Source organism: Sminthopsis crassicaudata, chromosome 3 (genome assembly GCF_048593235.1).
Source record: "Sminthopsis crassicaudata isolate SCR6 chromosome 3, ASM4859323v1, whole genome shotgun sequence".
In the NCBI taxonomy this organism is placed as follows: domain Eukaryota; kingdom Metazoa; phylum Chordata; class Mammalia; order Dasyuromorphia; family Dasyuridae; genus Sminthopsis; species Sminthopsis crassicaudata.
The window spans coordinates 7,621,061-7,640,259 of NC_133619.1; the positions used below are offsets into that span (position 1 = coordinate 7,621,061).

The 19,199-nt window shown below is 41.3% G+C and overlaps 1 long non-coding RNA gene across 1 annotated transcript in view; it reads left to right on the plus strand.

The window, feature by feature from the left end:
* Nucleotides 1-394: 394 nt before the first annotated feature.
* Nucleotides 395-19,199, plus strand: part of LOC141564786 (uncharacterized) — a 67,726-nt gene continuing 48,921 nt past the window's right edge. The window contains exons 1-2 of the long non-coding RNA XR_012488719.1: nucleotides 395-436; nucleotides 602-708. This is a non-coding gene — a long non-coding RNA (uncharacterized LOC141564786). The remainder of the gene's footprint in view (nucleotides 437-601; nucleotides 709-19,199) is intronic.

Below are 19,199 nucleotides of genomic sequence, written 5' to 3' on the forward strand. Positions count from 1 at the left end.
TTTTATAAATATTTTATTTGAACCAGAGGGGTCCCTCTTTTATCCCAGAGGTGGGGTTCAATGGCAAATGTGTTATTGGGGGCTAGTAAACGCTCTTCAGTTGTAACGCTGGCTTTTGTTTGCAATAATGAATGAGTGGAGCACTACAATCAGTAATAGAAGGGGGGGGGTCTTCCAGGGACTTTAGAGGTTAATGTACTATTTCCTTTGGGCTCACTCTTACAGACCCTGCTTCCACAGGCAGGCGGAGGCTCTGTTAGGTTTGGGGGGGCATGTGTGGCTGTGGGGTACCTCTTGGCCTTAGAAGCTCTTTCTGCTTTGTGAAATCCCCACAAAGCTCATTTATTGGTGTGGTCTAGCCCGTGGACCAATCACTAGGATATGAGCTTCAGCTGTTGGGTCAGTGGGGCTAGGTCAAGCCAAGTACTCTGAAGGGGTGAGTTCTCGGTAGGCTCTGGTGGTACTGGTTCTGCTGGTGCTGGTACTGGTATTAATATACTACTGCTACTAAAAGTCTCTTGTACTGTGGCTAGTGAGTGTATCTCTGATGGCCTCTTTCAAGCTTTTGAAGCCCATGAGGTGTTTTTTTTTTTTTACCCAGTCCATTCCATCTCTATTCGTTCCCTGAAGATCTGGAAATAATAATGGCAAGAGACAAAAGAAGCCGGGAGCGGAGCATTCACAGCCACCTGGCTGCCAGGTAAGGAGGTGAGGAGATGAAGGGGCTACCTTTGCCTCTCCTCTTGCCATTTCTTCCTCCCTTGAAAACTGCCAGGGTGAGTTCTCTACTTGGACTTTTTTGTATTTGTATCCAGTTCTAGATTAGCAGCCATTTAAAGGGCTTTTTGTTGCTATATGCCACCTGATATATAAGGTCTTGGATATGTGGGCTTCTGTCCCTTAAGCATACCTGGAAAGCCACAGATTCACCCACCTAGGTAGGAACTAGGCAGGGGATATGGTGCCCACTCTAAGGCTGGAACCCTCTTTGACTGGTTCAAATGAAATGTTATTTATGAAATAATAATTATTATAATTTATAATGATATATCATAGAACATAATTATAATAACATTACAATAATATGTTTACAAACTAATTATAAAATAATTATTATAATAATTATTTATAAAATAATGGCCTAATGTGTAGAGTTCTATAGGTGCTTCTCTTCCCTTCACTTCACCCTCATTACACATTGGTAGAGCTAATTTGGAGCGAGATGGGTACAGAGGATCCAATGCCAGACTTGGGTCAGGAACATTCATCTCCCTGAGTTCAAATCTGAATAGCTGGGTGATGGTGGGCAGGTCACTTCACCTTATTTCCTTAGTTTCTTCAGCTATAAAGTGAATTGGAGAAGAAAATGGCCAACCATTCTGGTATCTTTCCCGAGAAAACTCCAAATGGGGTCACTAAGGATTGGACACCACTGAAACAGCTGAACAGTAGCAAAGCCAGTTTCATTTCATAACTTGAAGCTTTCCTTTTCCTTGATACAAGTAGATAAACATACCATGCTGAAGGTTGACTGCCAGGATGGGGAGGGGCCGTTACTTCTTATTGACGATGTATACAAGCAGTGTCATGGTGAAGGTTGATAGCTATGGTGGGCAAGGGCCATTCTGCATTCAAAGAAAGAATAATTTTATATATATATATACACATACACACACACAGAGAAAGAGAGAGAGAGAGGAGAGACAGAGACACACACACACACACAGAGAGACAGACACACAGAGACAGACACACAGAGACAGAGAGAGACAGAGAAATAGAAATAGAGAGAAATGAGGGCCGGGAAAGGCCGATGATGACCAATCAGAGCCATCTTATTTTGAAGGCCCGTCGATAATCCTTTATCAAGCACGTCCTCCAAGTGGGAGGCCATGCTAACTACCGGGAATGGAAAGTAAAATGAAAGCAGCTCCTGCTCTCAAGAAGCTCACAGTCTAAGGAGACATTCAAGTTCTCTGAGTCACCCCCCTCAGAAAGATGGGGGTCGTGAGGGAGCTTGGAGAGTCATATTGAACAGCTAAGAATAGGATTTTTCATTTGTTCCCTATCTAAAGCGAATCTCCCCAGAGGGGCCGGCTGGCCCGCCATGCTAGTCTGGAGCCTTCAGCTGGCTCCTGAACACAGGTGATGGCTCTGACCAATTGTTTGCATTCAACAATTAATAGCTTCTCCATTTGCATCTCCCTTCTTTTTTTTTCCTTTTGCATGTTGAGAGGGAGAGTGATTGAGCACCCTTGAACAGAAGATGTTGGAGGCCCGTGATCATCAGCAGAAGGGGCCAGGGACCCAAGGGCCCTCCGGCTAATAGAGCATGAACAGGACAAGGTCTGGGGTGAAAAGTGAAATGTAATTTTAGTTAGCCAGCGTCTTCCATATAGCTCAATGTGAACCACAAAGCTCCAGAGCTGGTCACTTTGTCATTATTAAGAACGCATGAGTGGCCGAATAACAGAGTCCAGAGGTTCTGATTTCACCCAAGAGGGGCTTTTCATGCTTTATTTTGACAACAGTATGCAAATGATTCTGATTTAGTCCAGTCTCCACCTGTTGTCCTTGCATGGTGTAACTTCTGTCTGTGTGTTAAAGAGCATTCAAAAATACATTGCCCAGTATAGATTTATACAAATCCCCAAAACAGGAGATGCAAAACCACCCACCAAATAACAAAAAAACTTTTGAGAGTACCATTAATAATAATTCCTATTTATTGAGCTGTTTGTGATTTACTAAGTATCATTATTCATCTCCCCTTGGAGATAAGGAGACTTGAGGAGACAAGAGGATGGTCCAGGTTCATTTAACTGATCTATTTTGAACCCAAGCCTTTTGACTTCTAAACCCATTGTTCTTTTTACATTTTTCTCCTCATTTTTTAAAGTAGTCTATTTATGTAGCATTTTAAGAAGCAGCATGATAGAGAACATAGAGAATTCTGGGCATTTACAAAGCAGTTTAAGGTTTTATGTGGATTATCTTTCCTGGTCCTTATGTATCCCCTGTGAAGTAGCTGCTGTTTATTATTCCCATTTTAGAGATGAGGAAACTGAAGGTGAGAGATCAGGTGATTTGGACAAAGTCAGAGGAGGCAGGATCCAGATCTTCCTGCCTGCAGACTCGATGCTTTTTCCACTTGCCTCATTGGTTAGGGAATTAGCCGGTAGCCAAAGGGAGGAGATCCCTGGTCTCAGCTAGAACCAAAAATCTACTTGGTTTGGATGCTGTCTCATAGGGGATCAATGACAAATACCCATAAGTTAAAGCTGGAAGGGACTTGGGCACCATTGAGGGCACCCTTCTCAGCCTTCCGATGAACCGGGCCCAGGACTGACCTCTGACTTAGCGGGGTCACCCGACCTCTTAGCCAGGACTCTCGCCAATGTGCCGTGCTCCAGCAGGCTGATGGGAAGCTTCATCCTCCCTGCTCTGGGGCCACAGAATAGCCATTAGTCGACGAGCTTCATAATGAATCCCTTCTAAAGCAGAGCAAGCTGTTCGTAATATTGCTTTGGTAGGTGGCTGAGGTTCACAAAGGAAGTGTCCAAGCCAAGATGGCCCAGGGAGCCTGGGTCAGCCATTTGTAGACTTCAGTCTCCTCACCTGTAAGTGGGGGGATTGATGAACTGGCCCCTAAGACCCATGCGAGCCCTCTCTCCTTGATTCCCGACTGAGATGGAATTGATCAGCATGACTGCATGGGAGCTGGACTGTGGCAGGCTTTCGGCGGCTGGTGGGCGTCTGCGCCCTTCCCTCTGTATTCATTTCACGTTAACAAGAAAAGGTTATTAACCAAAGGGAATTGTCTGTTTTGTGGAGCACAGTTTCCCGGAGCACTTACCTTTAAGATGGTTCATGAGCTCGGGGAGGAGAATGGGGCTTACTGCAGAGTTCTTTAGGAGAAGGGCCAATAATGTCTGATTTGCAATTATTTACGGTGTGCTAACAGACCCGGAAAAAATGGAGATGATTGGCCCAGAAGCCCCTGGCTGCACAGTGTGTGTCGGGACAGTGTCGGGACCTGGTTGGCTGTAAACCTTCACCTTGTCAGGGCAGGGCAGGAAATGGGGAGGCTTGCAGGAGAGAGCCGGGCACTTGGAATCAGACCGGACGCCTGACAGGGAGTTAGGGAAAGCTGGAGGCCGGGCCACAGGAGTCTCTCCCCTCACTTCTGCTGGGTTTGCCTTCCTTTATGGCCTCATAAAAGCTCTGCATTTCTCAGCTAAAAGGCTAAGTAAACACACAGCGTTATTGCACACCTGAGATATTTCAGTTGGCTGCTTTTTTTTCTTTTTAATAAAAGGAATCGGTTCAGTCCAGGGTTGTTTGGAGGGGGAGGGAAGCGGTAGCTTTTTATTTGCAGTGGGATTTGCTATTATCCCTGTCGGGTCTCCAAATGAAACTGGCCACTATTATTACATCCATTTTACAGATGAAGAAACTGAGGTTTCTGGTGGACTTCACCAGATTGGTCCCAGAGAAAGTCTTCAGTCACAGTCTTTAGGTATTTTGGCTAACCACACCGAAGTCTATTTGTAGAAACAGACTATTCTTCTGAGACAGGAAGAGAAGTGGCCGATTTCACTATACCTGAACCCATAAACAGCCACCGTTTTCTAAACCAGATCAATTCGTTAAAAAAAAAAAAAATTGTTTATTGTGTACCTACTATGTGCCAGGAGCACAAAGTAAAAAATGAAGTTTTGTTCTCATGTAGATGCACTTTTATCTGCCCACCCCCCAAAGTGACTTAGAGCTGGAAGAGATCCCACAAGTCTTAGAGGCTAGCCTTCTAATCTACAGGTGAGGAAACCCTGGGAGGTAAGGGACATTTCCAAGATCATTTTGCAGACACAATCCATACAAAGCTGTCTTATAGACCACCTCCAGGCCTCTGCTCCAGGACTCTTGGTAAACCAGGCTTTGTTACTTCCCCTTGCCTTTTAGCAGGAAGAACAAAAGAAAATACACACAACACACACACACACACACACACACACACACACACACACACACACACACACACACACTCTCTCTCTCTCTCTCTCTCTCTCCTGGTGGTTAAGAAGCCTCCACAGAAATTAGCTCCCTCCACAACTACGGCACCACACAACATCCTCCAGGCCTGAGAGAGTCAATTCAAGTCAAATCATTATTCACTAAGAAGCTGCTAGTTGGTGATCCCATAGAATGCTAGACAGGAAGTGAGGAAGACCCGAGTTCGAATTTAATCCCAGATACTTATGACCCTCAGCAAGGTGGCCCATATTTAACTCATTTCTTCACTTGCCTCCAAAATGGTGGGAAGTTCAAGGGAGACTTTTCATATTTTCCAAGACTCAGGAAGTGCTGGCTCTGATTTTCACTATTATTTCCCATGGACTATGCCAAGTGCTGGGGTTAACAATGTAAGTAAGAAGGCAGGGAGTGGCTGCCCCTGTGGGGATGGGAAGGACGCCCATACGAGAGACACGCCGGGGTCTCCAGAGAAGGGAGGAGGGCCGACCTCAAACTGCCCCGCTGACATCGGTCTCTGGAAATCCTCTGCCTTCCGGCCTCTGCTGCCCCTCCATCACGTCTGAACTCCCTGACCCTGCTGGGGACGCGTGATCTCTTATCTCCTGAGTCCGTTCTGAAAATGGATCGAGGGACCAGGAGAAAGCAGGATGGCTAGAACTGGCAACAGCTCCCAGGTTCTCACCACTTATTCCTCAGCAAACCTGAGCAGATGCTTAGACTTCTTTACTCATCTGTGTAATGGGTCTGGGATGGGGGGGGGGAACTCCCTTTCCAACCCCTCATGATAACTCAAGATCCTGAAGGGGAGATATGGGGAGATATTCGTGGTCCTGGTGGAGGCTCATTCGGGCCACTCCTAGATCCTGAACCAAACACGTCACTTGTGGGAGCATTTGACATTAGAGGCTCACTCAGCCATACGCAGAGGAGGAGCTGAATCAGCTGAAGGAAGCTCTTTGCCGGGGCTGTCCACCAGGATCCCCACCGTGCCCACCAGCAGTTGAGCCTTAGAGCTCTCCGGGAGTTCTCCATGGCTGCTTTGTATGTGGCTGACCCGGAAATCATGTCAACACTCTTGAGGCCTTTGGGTCAACAAAAATTCAAGGAAAGATTCAGGGAACCTCATTCTGACTTGCACAGAAGGGAAGGGACGGGATACTGATCCTGCCATTACTCCTCCTATTCCTTCCTCTATCCCTGACCCCACTTAAGACTCAGTGAGTCCTTTTTTGTCATTTATTATTTATTTTCATGTCATTTTATTTATTTATTATTATGTCATTTATTCCAGATACAATGCCCATAATCAATGTCTTTCAAATGTAATTGAAAAATGTGGAAGTTGGTGGGCCAGGAGAGCCCTGAGGTGTCTCTTCAAGGACCTTGAACTAGAGAAAGGGAGGGCATAGACTCTGATATTTAGAAGGGTTCCCAACAACTGGGGATGACTTAAAACATAAAGACAGATAGGATTTTTGTATAACCAGCCTTTAAGTTTTCTGGAAAATCCAGTCATCCCCTCCCTGAGTAGTTGGGTTTCCATGGGCTTTCCTGGGGTTATTTTTCTGTTTCTTGACTTTCTTTGTACCCCTTGGTGCTTGCTGCATAGAAGGAACTTGATGTGAATTGATTTGAATTTCTGAGATCCCCCAGCCCACATCATTCTGCTGGAGCCTCTTCTCCTGGGATGATATTTGCTTCACTGGGGACCAGTCCCATCCAGGTTAGCTGAAGTATGCTGGGTATAGAATGCAAGGAAGCAAAGCTCTCATTGGATTGAGAACCTGACCTCTTTCTGGCCTGAGAATCTGACCTGTCTCTAGATCAATAACCTGACTTATCTCTGGATCAACAACCTGAACTCTCTCTGGGCTGAGAACCTGTCTTCTCTCTGGATCAAGAACTTGACCTCTTTCTTGATTAAGAACCTGACTTCTCCCTTCATTGAGAACCTGACTCCTCTTTGGATCAAGAACCTGACCTCTCTCTGGGCTGAGAACCTGACCTCTCTCTGGATCGAGAACCTGACCTTTCTCTGAGCAGCTGCCAAGGGTAAAAGAGCCCACATGATTGAGAAAGGTCCCCTGGTTCCTGGCCCAGCTTGGAGGTTGCTCAATTCAAATCATCTTTTCACCTGTGAAGTGGAGAACATGGTATTTATTCTGCCAACAAGCCTCCATGAGAGCTGGGAAAATGTGGGGGGAAGCTTAGAACTGTGCAGATGGGAGCTCCTGCTGCTCTTTCTGCCCAGATTTACAATTGATGAGAGTGGAAATCCAAGAGAGACGGATTCTTCTGAGGGGCCACATAGCCCTGGCGATCAGCTGACTTCAGCTGGCATCTCCCCCAGCTCACATTTCTGTGGCAGGGGCACAGGTCAGCAGCTTGGAGAGGACATTGGGAGGTGGCCAGTCTGCCCCACTCTCATGTTCCACTCAAGGAACAGGAGGCTGAGGGAGTGACTCAATTGGAAGGATTTGCTCTGTGCTTAGAGGATCTGCCCTAGACTATCTCCAATCTGCTCCATCTCCAGGGCCTTGTCCTCTTAATTATAGGCAGGGTGAAGGCCACGGCCCAGGAAGCAGGTAGGGACAGGAATAGAAGCTGCCTCAATCTCAGACTTTCAAGTTACTATTGCCATTTCTCATATGGCCCTTACTTTTTTTTTTTAAACTTTTTCTCTCCTCTCCTCTCCTTTTTCTCCTCCTTCTCCTTCTTCTCTCCATTTGTCTCATTCTTCTCTTCTTTCCTCCCCTCCCCTTTCTCCTCCCTTCTCCTTTTCTCCTCTTCTCCTCTTCTTCCTCCTCTTCCCCTTCTTTTTCCCTCCTCTCCCCCTTTTCCTCTTTCTCTCTCTTCCCCTCCTCCTTCTATTCCTCCTCCTCCTCCTCATTCTTCTTCTCCTCTTTCTCTTCCTCCTCCTTTTCTCCTCTCTTCTCGTTCCCTTACAGTGGACCTTAACCAGAGTTGCTACACCTGCCACCACAGCTTTGCTTTGAAAGTCAAATCAAGTTCAGACATCTCAAGCCTTTGAGGTGACAAACAAAGCTTGGTGGTGAGTGGCTTGGCCAGTGACCTGGAAAGACCCCAGTGAGAGTCAGTGGGATGAAGAAGGCAAAGGGGGAACCAAAGCCTTCTCGGTATTCAATTGTCTCATTATTCTGCGGATGAAATTGGCTCGTGGAGGTGGGATGGGAAAGTCAAAGATGAGAAGCAATGCAGATCATGGGAAATGGAGATGCCAGTCTCCGTAAAGGGAGAGCCAAGCCTGGAGATGCAAATGGCCATTTGCAGTTAATCACCTCTTTATCGAAGGTGCTTTGCTTTTGGTCCAAGAGTTGGGCCCCTGAATGATCTGCTACCCTTAAGATCCCCAACCCATTGTTTTTAAAAATGTGTTTTAATTTTCTCTTTGTGTTTGAGGAAGCATCATGATCTGGGAAAAGAAAAGGAAGAAAAAAAGAGGCAAGTGTTCCTTAGATAAGGCTGGAAAGCCTAAAAGAAAATGAAAGAGAAGAAAAAAGGAGAGAAGAGGAAGAAAAGAAAGGATGAAGTTGGGTGCCTGGACACAAGGAGGCGAGATATATATGACCCAGAATAATCTAATAAACAAATTTTAATAAGAGTTCTAGCACACACAAAACTCCCGACAGAGCAAAAATCTGGAGAGTCCTGACATTTCCTGTGTGTCTTGGAAATGTGGTTGAGTCCAATACAAAAAAACAAAAAACAAAACAAAACAAACAAACAAAAACCAAGAGGTCTTGTTTTTATTCTCTCTGTCACTGTAAAAAATCAACTCAACAAATATTGCTAAGTGCCTTCTATGTGCCAAGCACTGTACTATTCAGTGAGGATACTTAAAAAGACAAAAGTGAGACAGTGATCTCCTTCCAGAAATGTGTATTCCATTAAAAGAAGGAGGGATGCGATGTGTGCACAATTCAGTAAGTGAAAGATGTGATATGAAGGAAGAGTGCAAATAGAGATGATGAGATATGCTTATGGACAGCACATCCCATTTCAATGGCATGACAGTGACATTGGGAAGCAACATCAGAAACCATTTATTGACATGGCCAGAGTGGGATGGGGATGGACCTTGGAACATCTGGATACCAACATGTGTCCATACTCAGCCACTTCAACCTTCATCCCTCTGGTCTGATTGATCTCACTGTCCCCTGGACAATCTGTGCTCTTTTCTTCCCGTCTCCTCTAGAGAGACTCGTCTCCCTTCTATTAACACATTACATAGCCTTTAAATTTAAATCTTTTATCCTTTATGATTACTTTAGGGCTACCATCTTTGCTCCCTTACCCCAGAACTAATTACACTATTTAACCTATAATATTGCATATATATATATTAGCATTTTACATGTCCCTGAGGACGTGGACTGCCTCATTTGCTTTGTAAACTTCTATTTCTATTTATTATGTGTGTCTTAGATATGTGTGGAACTCCACAGATAGACTCTGGGATAATTGAAAGCAGAGACTTCAAGAGAAGCAGTCTGGGCTAGTGAATAGAGCACTAGACTTGGAGTATGGATGACAAGTTCAAATCTTGGCTTGGACACTTACTAGTTGGGCAAGTAACTCAACCTTGAGTTAAATTTCCTCCTATGTAAAATGAGGCAGCTGGACTCGACCTCTAGAGACTTTTCTGCTACCAAATCTCCAATTTTATGTTTATTTTCATGGACAACAGTAATGTCCTCTATATCTCTAACAAAGCATCTCTAATATACAGTAACTACTGATGTTTGAGCTGATATAGCAGCTGTGAAGAAGATGCTTGGTTCTAGCTCCACAAATGGATATTCTTTTTTTTTTTTTTCCCCTAAGGCTGGGGTTAAGTGACTTGCCCAGGGTCACACAGCTAGGAAGTGTTAAGTGTCTGAGACCAAATTTGAACTTGGGTCCTTCTGAATTCAGGGCTGGTGCTCTATCCACTGCGCCACCTAGCTGCCCCTTGGATATTCTTCTTAGTTGATTTCCCCAAAGCAATATATTGAATTTTATAAGAAGCTCAGGAAAGATCCTTTGTATTTTACTGGAACCTCTGATAGGTACAGTGAGATTTATCATGATCTACATTTGTGTAATGCACTGGGAAGAAGGGACAAAAGGAGATTTCATCCCCCTATGTCAATTATCTCTTCTCAGTCAGTTTTGGAAGAAAGGGCCCAAACTACAGGCACTGATCCAGACACTTAAATCATATCAGCCAAGAGAGAGAAGAGTTACAACTCATTATTTCTTTCCTATTGGGCTGGAGAAGTCATTAAGTCCTTCATCCTTGCAAATGCAGATTAACTGCAACATATCCAAGTGTGTTCACTCTTGGATTCTTCTCTGTTAAGTAAAGCCTTGTGGATTTTCCATAGTTTTATATCATTCTTCCCCTTCCTCTAATTATGGAAAGTTTTTAAATGGAATCTTTCTTAGAATATTGTTTTAAAATTCTTTCTCCCCGCAAAAACTTCTGATAACTAATTCTCTTCAACAAGCTATTAAATGGCTGCTAGGAACCAAGCAGTGTGATGGATGCTGGGAATACATAGATATAAATGGAACTTTCTTTTCCTCAAGGAACTTGTATATAGATAATCAATAATCAACATTTCTATAGTATGAACAATAATATGTATGCAGATACAGATAGAATGTCAGTCAACCTGAAGTTACCTCTGAAATAATTCTGTGTTACAAAGCAAAGGGCCTGGGGTTTGAGCCTGGCCCTGTTGTTTATTAATCCCCATACCAAATCCTCAAACCCATTGGGCTCTATTTCCTAATGGTCAGAAATTAAGGGACTGGCCCAGTCCCTTCCACTTCTTTAGCCCTGAAATGCCCCACTTCCCCACAGAGTGACAAAGCTGATGTTGAGACAGACAGGTGCAAGGGAGGCAGCCAGAGTATTCAAGCCTAAAATGGATGGTTTCACAGAGATTGCCACCTTCCTGTTTTCACGAATGTCTCTAATTCTTGTTTGGTCTGGGACTAAGGCACTGGTTCACTTTACTTTAACAAATATATATATGAACCATCTGCTGTTCGGAGCCCGGAGCTCAGTGCTGAATGATTTATGCAGCAATAAATAGGTGAAAGATGGTCCCTACCCTAATAGATCTGATAGTCTACTAAGAGAAGAGGATGCATACACAGAAAGCTATAATGTACCATATTACATAAGTGCTTTAGAGACGTACCAAGTAAAAGGGGTAAATAAGGGAAAAGGTCATTATATAAATGGGGAGTTGCCGAAAGCTTCATGGGAAAAAATGATGTGCAAATTGGTATATAAAGAATAGCAAGGCAAGGGAAGGCAACAAGTAATTATTCATCATTTCCTGGGTGCCAAACACCATGCTGAGTGCTGGAGTTATGCAAACAAAAAAGAAAGACCCTACTCTTACATTCTAATTTGGGAAGAGGAAATATAAAAGGAGTCTGAACAGAAGGAAGGGGAGGGAGGAGGAAGAATGGTGTCTGAGTCTGGAAAGCCAGAAAGGGTAGAAATTAAACAGGTGAAGGGGATGGGGGCATCTGAGCTATCAGGGACATCATGAGCAATGACTCGGGGTAGAAAAGCAGGGCAAAAGAGGTATCCAGTTGCCTGAGTATGTGGAGGAGGAGGAGTAGGAGGAGGAAGATATGAAACGAGGCTAGAATGGAGGACTGGAAGCATACTGTAGAGGACCTTGAATGACAAGCAAGGCTTAGGGACTTTCTCAATAGATAATAGCCATCTGTTGAAAATTTCTGAGTAAAAGCATAATAAGTTTAGATCTTTGAATAGGGAAGATTAGTCTGGTAATGAAAGGTGAATTGGAAATGGGGGGTATATGACAAAAGCCACTAGAAAGTTTTTGCAACAATGCAGGAATAGCATAATTAAGGATTGGATCAGGGTAGGGGCAGAAAGAGGTAAAAAAAAGTGGATGGGGGAACATAAAGAATGCTCAATCAGCAGGACTTAGGGAATTCTGGTAATGAGAGGTCGGGAGAAAAAAAAAAGCAAGGATAGAAGGACCAAGGGAAGTATCCATAGGGCAGTGGAGGAGAGAGAGAAGGTTCAAGGTCCCAGAGGAGGCTGAAGAGATTGAGGCTGCAGGCAGAGAGCTATTCTACCTCATCTGGCTTGAGGAAGGAAGAACAGAGAATAAAATTGCACCTGAAATGACTTTGTCAGTGGGGAAGGCCATTTGAGTTTTTCCATTAAAAACTGAGAGGTCTCTGTCTTGTAGCTTGTCTGATAAAAGTTAATAGCTTTGTTCTCTGAAATCTCGTTATCTCTGTCCTGGCTTGGCCCATGTGAACGAGGACAACTCAAGAGAAAAAAGTCATTTTCTAAGAGGGGATGTCATATATTCTCCTTTGCTTCATTCCAACCCCATTTTAGAGTCATACTCTTTTTTCCAACAGACTCGAGGATCTTTAAGCAAACTTCCTTCAATCCCTTTTCATCCCCACTGAACAAAGATGACTTAAGATTGCATTTGGATTCCAGCCCTGCCATTTACTCCTTATTTGCTCTTAGAAAAATTGTCTTTGGACTTCTTCCTCTGCAAAATGGATGTATTGAACTACATGATCCCAAAGATCCCCTTTGGTTTTACATCTGTGGTATTATGATGGGGACAAGTCATTTTCTCTGTCTGGGCCATGCTATCAATGACCTACCTTTCAGCTCTGAGTTTCTGTGATCTAATGAATTTCCTCCTCACTCTTCTCTTCATAGCAAAGTTCTTCCAAGCACATAGGTTCAGGGACTCAGAAAAGTTCTTCAAGGATACAGGAGGGATGAGTTTTCTGGAGAGGGAAATAGTTCAACTTCCGTCCAATTGGTCAGAAATCTCATGAATGCCTATTGACACACATTAAGAATCCAGTGAGTCAGTCAAAAACCACTTATTAATCACCTATGCACTGCACTGAGCACTAAGGATATAAAAAGGCAAAAGAGTCTCTCTCCTTAAGGAGCTTATAATTTAATGATTTGGCTTCTCCTTCTCTTAGTAATACACCTTTTTTTTTTTTTTTTTTTTTTTTTTTTTTTTTTTTTTAAGGCCTCCCCCCTCTATAGCTCTGAAATGTGCAACTCTATCTCTTTCTTTCCCAAAGAAGGATTGATTCTAGGGAGCCAGGGTCGCACTCATTTACAGTGGAAGTAGAATAAGTTTTGAGAACCACTGCCACTGTAAATTAAAAAAAATTTATATATTATTTATTTATTTATTTTAAATGCACATTATTATATGAATTATGTTGGGAGAGGAAAATAAGAGAAAAAGTGAAAAAACATTGGAGATTAAAAAAAAAAGAAGTGAACATAGCATGTGTTGATTTACATTCAATCTCCATAGTTCTTTTTTCTACATACAGATGGCATTTTCTGCCCAAACTCTATTGGGATTGCTTTGTATCGCATAAACAGTGAAAAGAACCAAATCTTTCCTAGTTGATCATCACACCATCTTGCTGTTCCTGTGTGCAATATATTCCTGGTTCTGTTTGTTTTGCTCAGCATCAGTTCATGCAAATCTTTCTAAGGCCTTTTAAAAATCAGCTTGTTCATCATTTTTAATAGAACAATAATATTCCATTATCTTCATATAACACGATTTTTTCAGCCAATCCCCAAATGATAGGCATCTGCTCATTTTCCAATTCTTTGCCACTACAAAAAGACCTGCCACAAACATTTTGGCACATGTGGGTTCTTTTCCCTTTTTTATAATTTCCTTGGGATAAGTCCTAGTAGTAGCACTTCTGGGTAAAAGGTCATGTACAATTTGATAGCCTTTTGAGGATAGTTCCAAATTACTCTCCAGAATGGCTGGATCATTTCACAACTCCACCAATAATGCATAAGTACCCAAGTTTTCCTACATTCCCTCCAACATTTATCATTATCTTTTCCTGTCATCTTAGCCAATCTGAGAGGTATGAGGTAGTACCTCAGAGTTGTTTCAATTTGCATTTTCTAATAAAAAATAATTTAGTGCCCTTTTCCATATAACTATAGATAATTTGATTTCATCATCTGAAAATTGCCTATTATATCTTTGATCATTTCTTAATTGGGGAATGTCTTGTATTCTTATAAAAAATTTGACAAAGTTCTTTATGTAGTTTAGAAATGAGACTTTTATAAGAAACATTAGCTGTAAAGATTTTTTTCCCAGCTTTGTAAATTTTCCCTTTTAATCTTGCTTCTGTTGCTTTTCTTTGTGCAAAACCTTTTTAATTTAATGCTATCAAAATTGTTCGTTTTGCCTTTCATAATGTTCTCTAGTTTTTTGGTCATAAATTTCTCCCTTTGCCAAAGATAAGATAGGTAAATTATCCTTTGCTCTCCTAATTTGTTTATGGTATCATACTTTATGCCCAAATCATGGGCCTATTTTGATCTTGCATTGGTATGGGATAGGAAATGTAGGTCTATGCTGAGTTTCTGATATAGTATTTTCCAGTTTTTATAAATAGTAAATTCTTATTCCAGAAGCTAAAGTTTGGGGGTTTATCAAATCAAATATTAGAGTACTATAGGCCTTGATTATTGTTTCATGTGTACCTAATCTATTCCACTCATCCAACATTCTATTTCTTAGCCGGTACCAAATGTTTTTTATGTCTGCTGCTTTATAATACAGTTTAGGGTTTGATGCTGTTAAGTTGTCATCCTTTGTATATTTTTTCCCATTAATTCCCTTGATATTCTTGACCTTCTGTTCTCCAGATAAATTTTGTTATCATTTTTATAGTTCTATAAAATAATTTTTTGGCTATTTGATTGGTACGACTCTTAACAATTAAACCAGTTTAGGCAGAATTGTAATTTTTATTATATTTGCGACCCACCCATGAGCAAACAATACTTTTCCAGTTGTTTAGATCTGACTTTATTTGTGTGAGAAATGTTTTGTAATTGTGTTCATATAATTCTTGGGTTAGTCTTCACTGCCATTGTAAGAATGAAAAAACTATTTCCTGAGTCACAATTTAGAAACATAAGCATGCATATATATATATATATGTATATATATATGTATATATATATATATTTATAAAAATTATCTTGGACCTGGTAATTTTTTGAATACATTCCAGAATTATTTCCATACTCATAGCAAGTAAAAGAAAAGATAGAAGGTCCTGTGTGTAAAGAGAATTCATTGAGGACAAAGATTTCCCATATGTATCCATATTTATCATAGCCAAAATGCCCTTTGTCTAAATCTCTGTTAATATCCCCCACCCTGAATCCCTTAGCTCTGAATGTTTTGAATTGTAAAGGCAAGATATGACCATCTTATATCACATACAAGATTCAACAATCATCTCATCCAATCTCCTTATTTTAAAATAGAAGAAACTTAGATTTAAAGGGAAAAATTGAATTTTCTAAGATCATCTACATGGCAAAGGGCAGAATGAGAATTGGAATTCCCATTCCAACTTCAGATACAGGAATTTGGAATCACAACATCAAAAAAATCTTACTTTGAAGGCAACCAAGGCCTTCTAGCTAATACCTGCTCATCTCAGAGTAAATATGATAAATTGTGACCCAGTTTTTGCTTGCAGATCTCTAGTGAGAGGGAGCTTACCACCCCCTCATCCATCCCCATTATACTGATTATTAAAATTACAAATACAAAATTATTGAAAAAATCTTTTAATATTAATAAACAATTCTCAAAAGAAGAATTGTAAACTATTAAAAAAAACCAAAAGAATGATATAAATAATTAATAGAAAATATTAATATGAATCAAAACAACTGTGAGGATTCAACCCTTACTCTGCAAATAGGCAAAAGAATACAAAAGATGGGAATAATTAGTGTCAGAGGGATTGTGATAAGATTGGCATACTAGTGCATTTTTGGTGGAGTTGTGAACTGGTATCACCATTTTGGAAAGCAATTTGGAATTACTGATATAAAGTGATTTAAAATGCCCATACTCTTTGATCCAGAGATTCTATTACTAGGCTTATCCCTTAAAAGAGTCATTGATAAGAAGCAATCTTCAGATGTACCAAAATAGATACTGAATCTTTTTTATTTTTGTAATGACAAAGAATTAGAAACAAAATGGATGCCCATAAATTGCAAATGGACTGATCAAATTGTGGTTCATCTGTGTGACCTTGGGCAAGTCACTTAACCCCAGCCTCCCCCCCAAAAAATTGTGGTTCATAAATGTTATGGAAGATTGTTGTGCTATTAGAAAATGAAGGATTTTAGAGAAGCATGAAAAGAGGGAAGCTAACACTGTGCACAATGATTCCAATAATAGAAATGGAAAAGACATCTACAGAGTCAAAAGTGAATTTTGAGATCCAATGAAGAAATGTGAAAATGTCCTACCTGCCCTTTTACAGATGTAGGGGGTCAGTGCACATAACATCAGACTTTTTCAATGTATTATTCAATTATGCTGATTTTCCCTTTATTTTTCTAATCTTAAAAAATAAATCCTCTCCAAGTCTCATCTTCTACAAGTAAAATTCTCTCCCCCCTCCCCCCCAGTTCCCATTGGTTCTCACATGGTATGACCTCTGACTTTTGAGCCATCAATCACGTTTCACCTTCTTTGGATGTTCTCTTGCTAAAATGTGGTGTGTCCCTTACAAAATACAGAAATGGCCTGATCAGAGCCGGGGAACCATCAGCTCCACAGCCATGGGCATGGGCAGGTCTCTCTTACTGTTGCCTGGGGAGTTCCCCTCTGTCAATGGTCCTGGGTCACATAGACGCAGCCCAGCAAAAGGAGATGAGCAAGAACTAAAAGCAACTTTTCTGAAGGCCAGGCCTGCTGTATTCTGAGTAAGGAGGCAGCTTAGTTAGTTCAAAGAACTTTGGGCTGGGAGTCAGGAGACCTCCGGGCATCGGTCCTGACTCAGACTCTGATCTGTGGGTGGCCAAGGGCAAATCAGAATCTCTTTAGTCATCTGGAAAATGGGACTAAAATAGTTTTCTATCTACTCTAGTGCTTAAAAGAATGCCCGGCACACAGTAAGACATATGTTTCTATGCTTGATTGACTGCTATTCCACAGGTTATTCTGAGGAAAGCACTTTTGTAATCCTTAAGCCTTACATAATTGTATGGTATCTATTCTTTTTAATGACCTCGTTTAATACATTGGGTTCACGGTATCCTCATCTGTAAAATCAAAAGCAATGTTTTAAATGGTCTCCCATGCCCATTTCAATGCTAAAATGCTGGTTCTATAAACATTATACTCCCCTGTCCCCATATTCAGTTTCCTGGACAAAGAAGGGATTAAGTAAATATCTATTCAATGGGATCAGTTTAATCCAATTACATAAATATATTAAGCACCTACTGTGTAACAGACACTATTCCAAGGTAAAGATGAAAGAATCCCCTCACGCAGATGTGGTAGGGAAGGGAATACATCATGTATGTGGCTAAATAAGTACAGAATACATACAAAGTTGAGTGGAGGGACAGATCATACTAAAGATAAAACAAAATCTGGGAAGCAGGAGCAAGACCAGTTTGACTGGGTTCAAGAAGGTTCACATCGGAAAGATTGGTTGTGGTCAAATTGTAGAAGGCTTTAAAAGTTAAGACTTCAGAAGGAACCCGAATTATAAAGAAAGCACACAGAAAGGTAGGAGAGATGGGAATTGACTTTAAAGGGACATCTCATTCATTATTTCACAGTCTAGTTACAGCCTAGGGGATGAGAATCATTTAGAAAGATGGGGTCTTTGTCTTGTGGCAGGAGGAGGCCTTGGTGAAATGTCTGCCCACATCAGAAGGGTAGATGAGGGCTGAGGGCACTGAGAGGGCACTTGTTGTCTAAAGTCACACAACAGAGATACTTTGACACGTGTAAAGTGCCCACTGACTGAGCCCTACATCATAAGGTCAGGTCTCTTCAGGGCACACTTCCAGTGTCCCCAAAAGTCCAGTATCCAACTCCCTAACACCATCCCAGATCTCATTAGCTGGTGAGTCATTCAACTTTATTTCTTTTTTTGGCCCCCACTGCCACATTTCATGCCTCATCAACTACAGGAGACAGGATGGAGAAAAATTTTCCCTAGAATCTCTCATGCAAATGTATCTCCATGCCTTTTTTTTTTTTTCTATGCTGCCAGTAATTCTCCTCTCCAAGATAGAGAGCAAGTAATCCATCCCAAAAGCTGCATGGTGCAGCAGGGAGTCCAGTGATTGTAAAAATTAAGAAGTGGTGTATGGATAGAAGCTTGCCCTGGAAAGCAGGAGGCCTAAAAGGATGCCCAAGGATGGGGGACAAGAACTGTCCCCTACCAGATTCAAATGGCAACTGAGAGCTTATCCATGATAATGGTTAGGACGATCATCAAGCTCATTCAGAAACTCTCTCTTGCCTCACATAAGAAGAGGAAGAGGAGGAAAAACAAGACAAAGATGAAGAAGATGAAGAGAGGAAGGAGGAGGAAGAAGAGTAGGAGCACTAGCAGTAGCAAAGGAAGATGATATCACTATAGAAGTACACATTTGGAACAATAAAATGGCAAACAATTTAGAAAGCTTAACAAAAATGTTTAAAAAATCAACAAATACAGGACCATATGGAAACAGGATGAGCTATATAACAAAAATGGAGCATTCATTTATTCAAAGCATCTATAGAAAAAAAGGAAGAGAAATAGAATTGACCAACATTCTCAGAGCACATAAAATAGGTTAAAAGCTGATAAAAATACATCTGGATCAAACAGATATCACTTTGTAGAGAAATAGTAAAGACAGGCAATAGGAGTGCACTGCTGGACTTTCCAAATATAACCAGAAGTGGTTTACCTTCTGGTGGAGGCACGAAATAGCTAAGATTGAAGAGTAAAATTAAAAGATTCCAACCAAAACCCAACCAACACTATATTGATAAAGTAGCATTGAATTAATAGGTGAGCCATGCAGAAATATTTATGAAAATGGACAGATTTATGATAATTATATAAATCAGACCTGCCAACAGAAATTACATATTATTTTTATATCTTCTTTAACTTTTATTTTTTTAAAAAATAGGCGATTTGTGTCCCTCTTTCCCACCTGTTCTCCAAAATCTGAAAATAAAAACTTGTAACATATGTATTGTGAAGCAAAATCAATTTCAAATTATCCATAT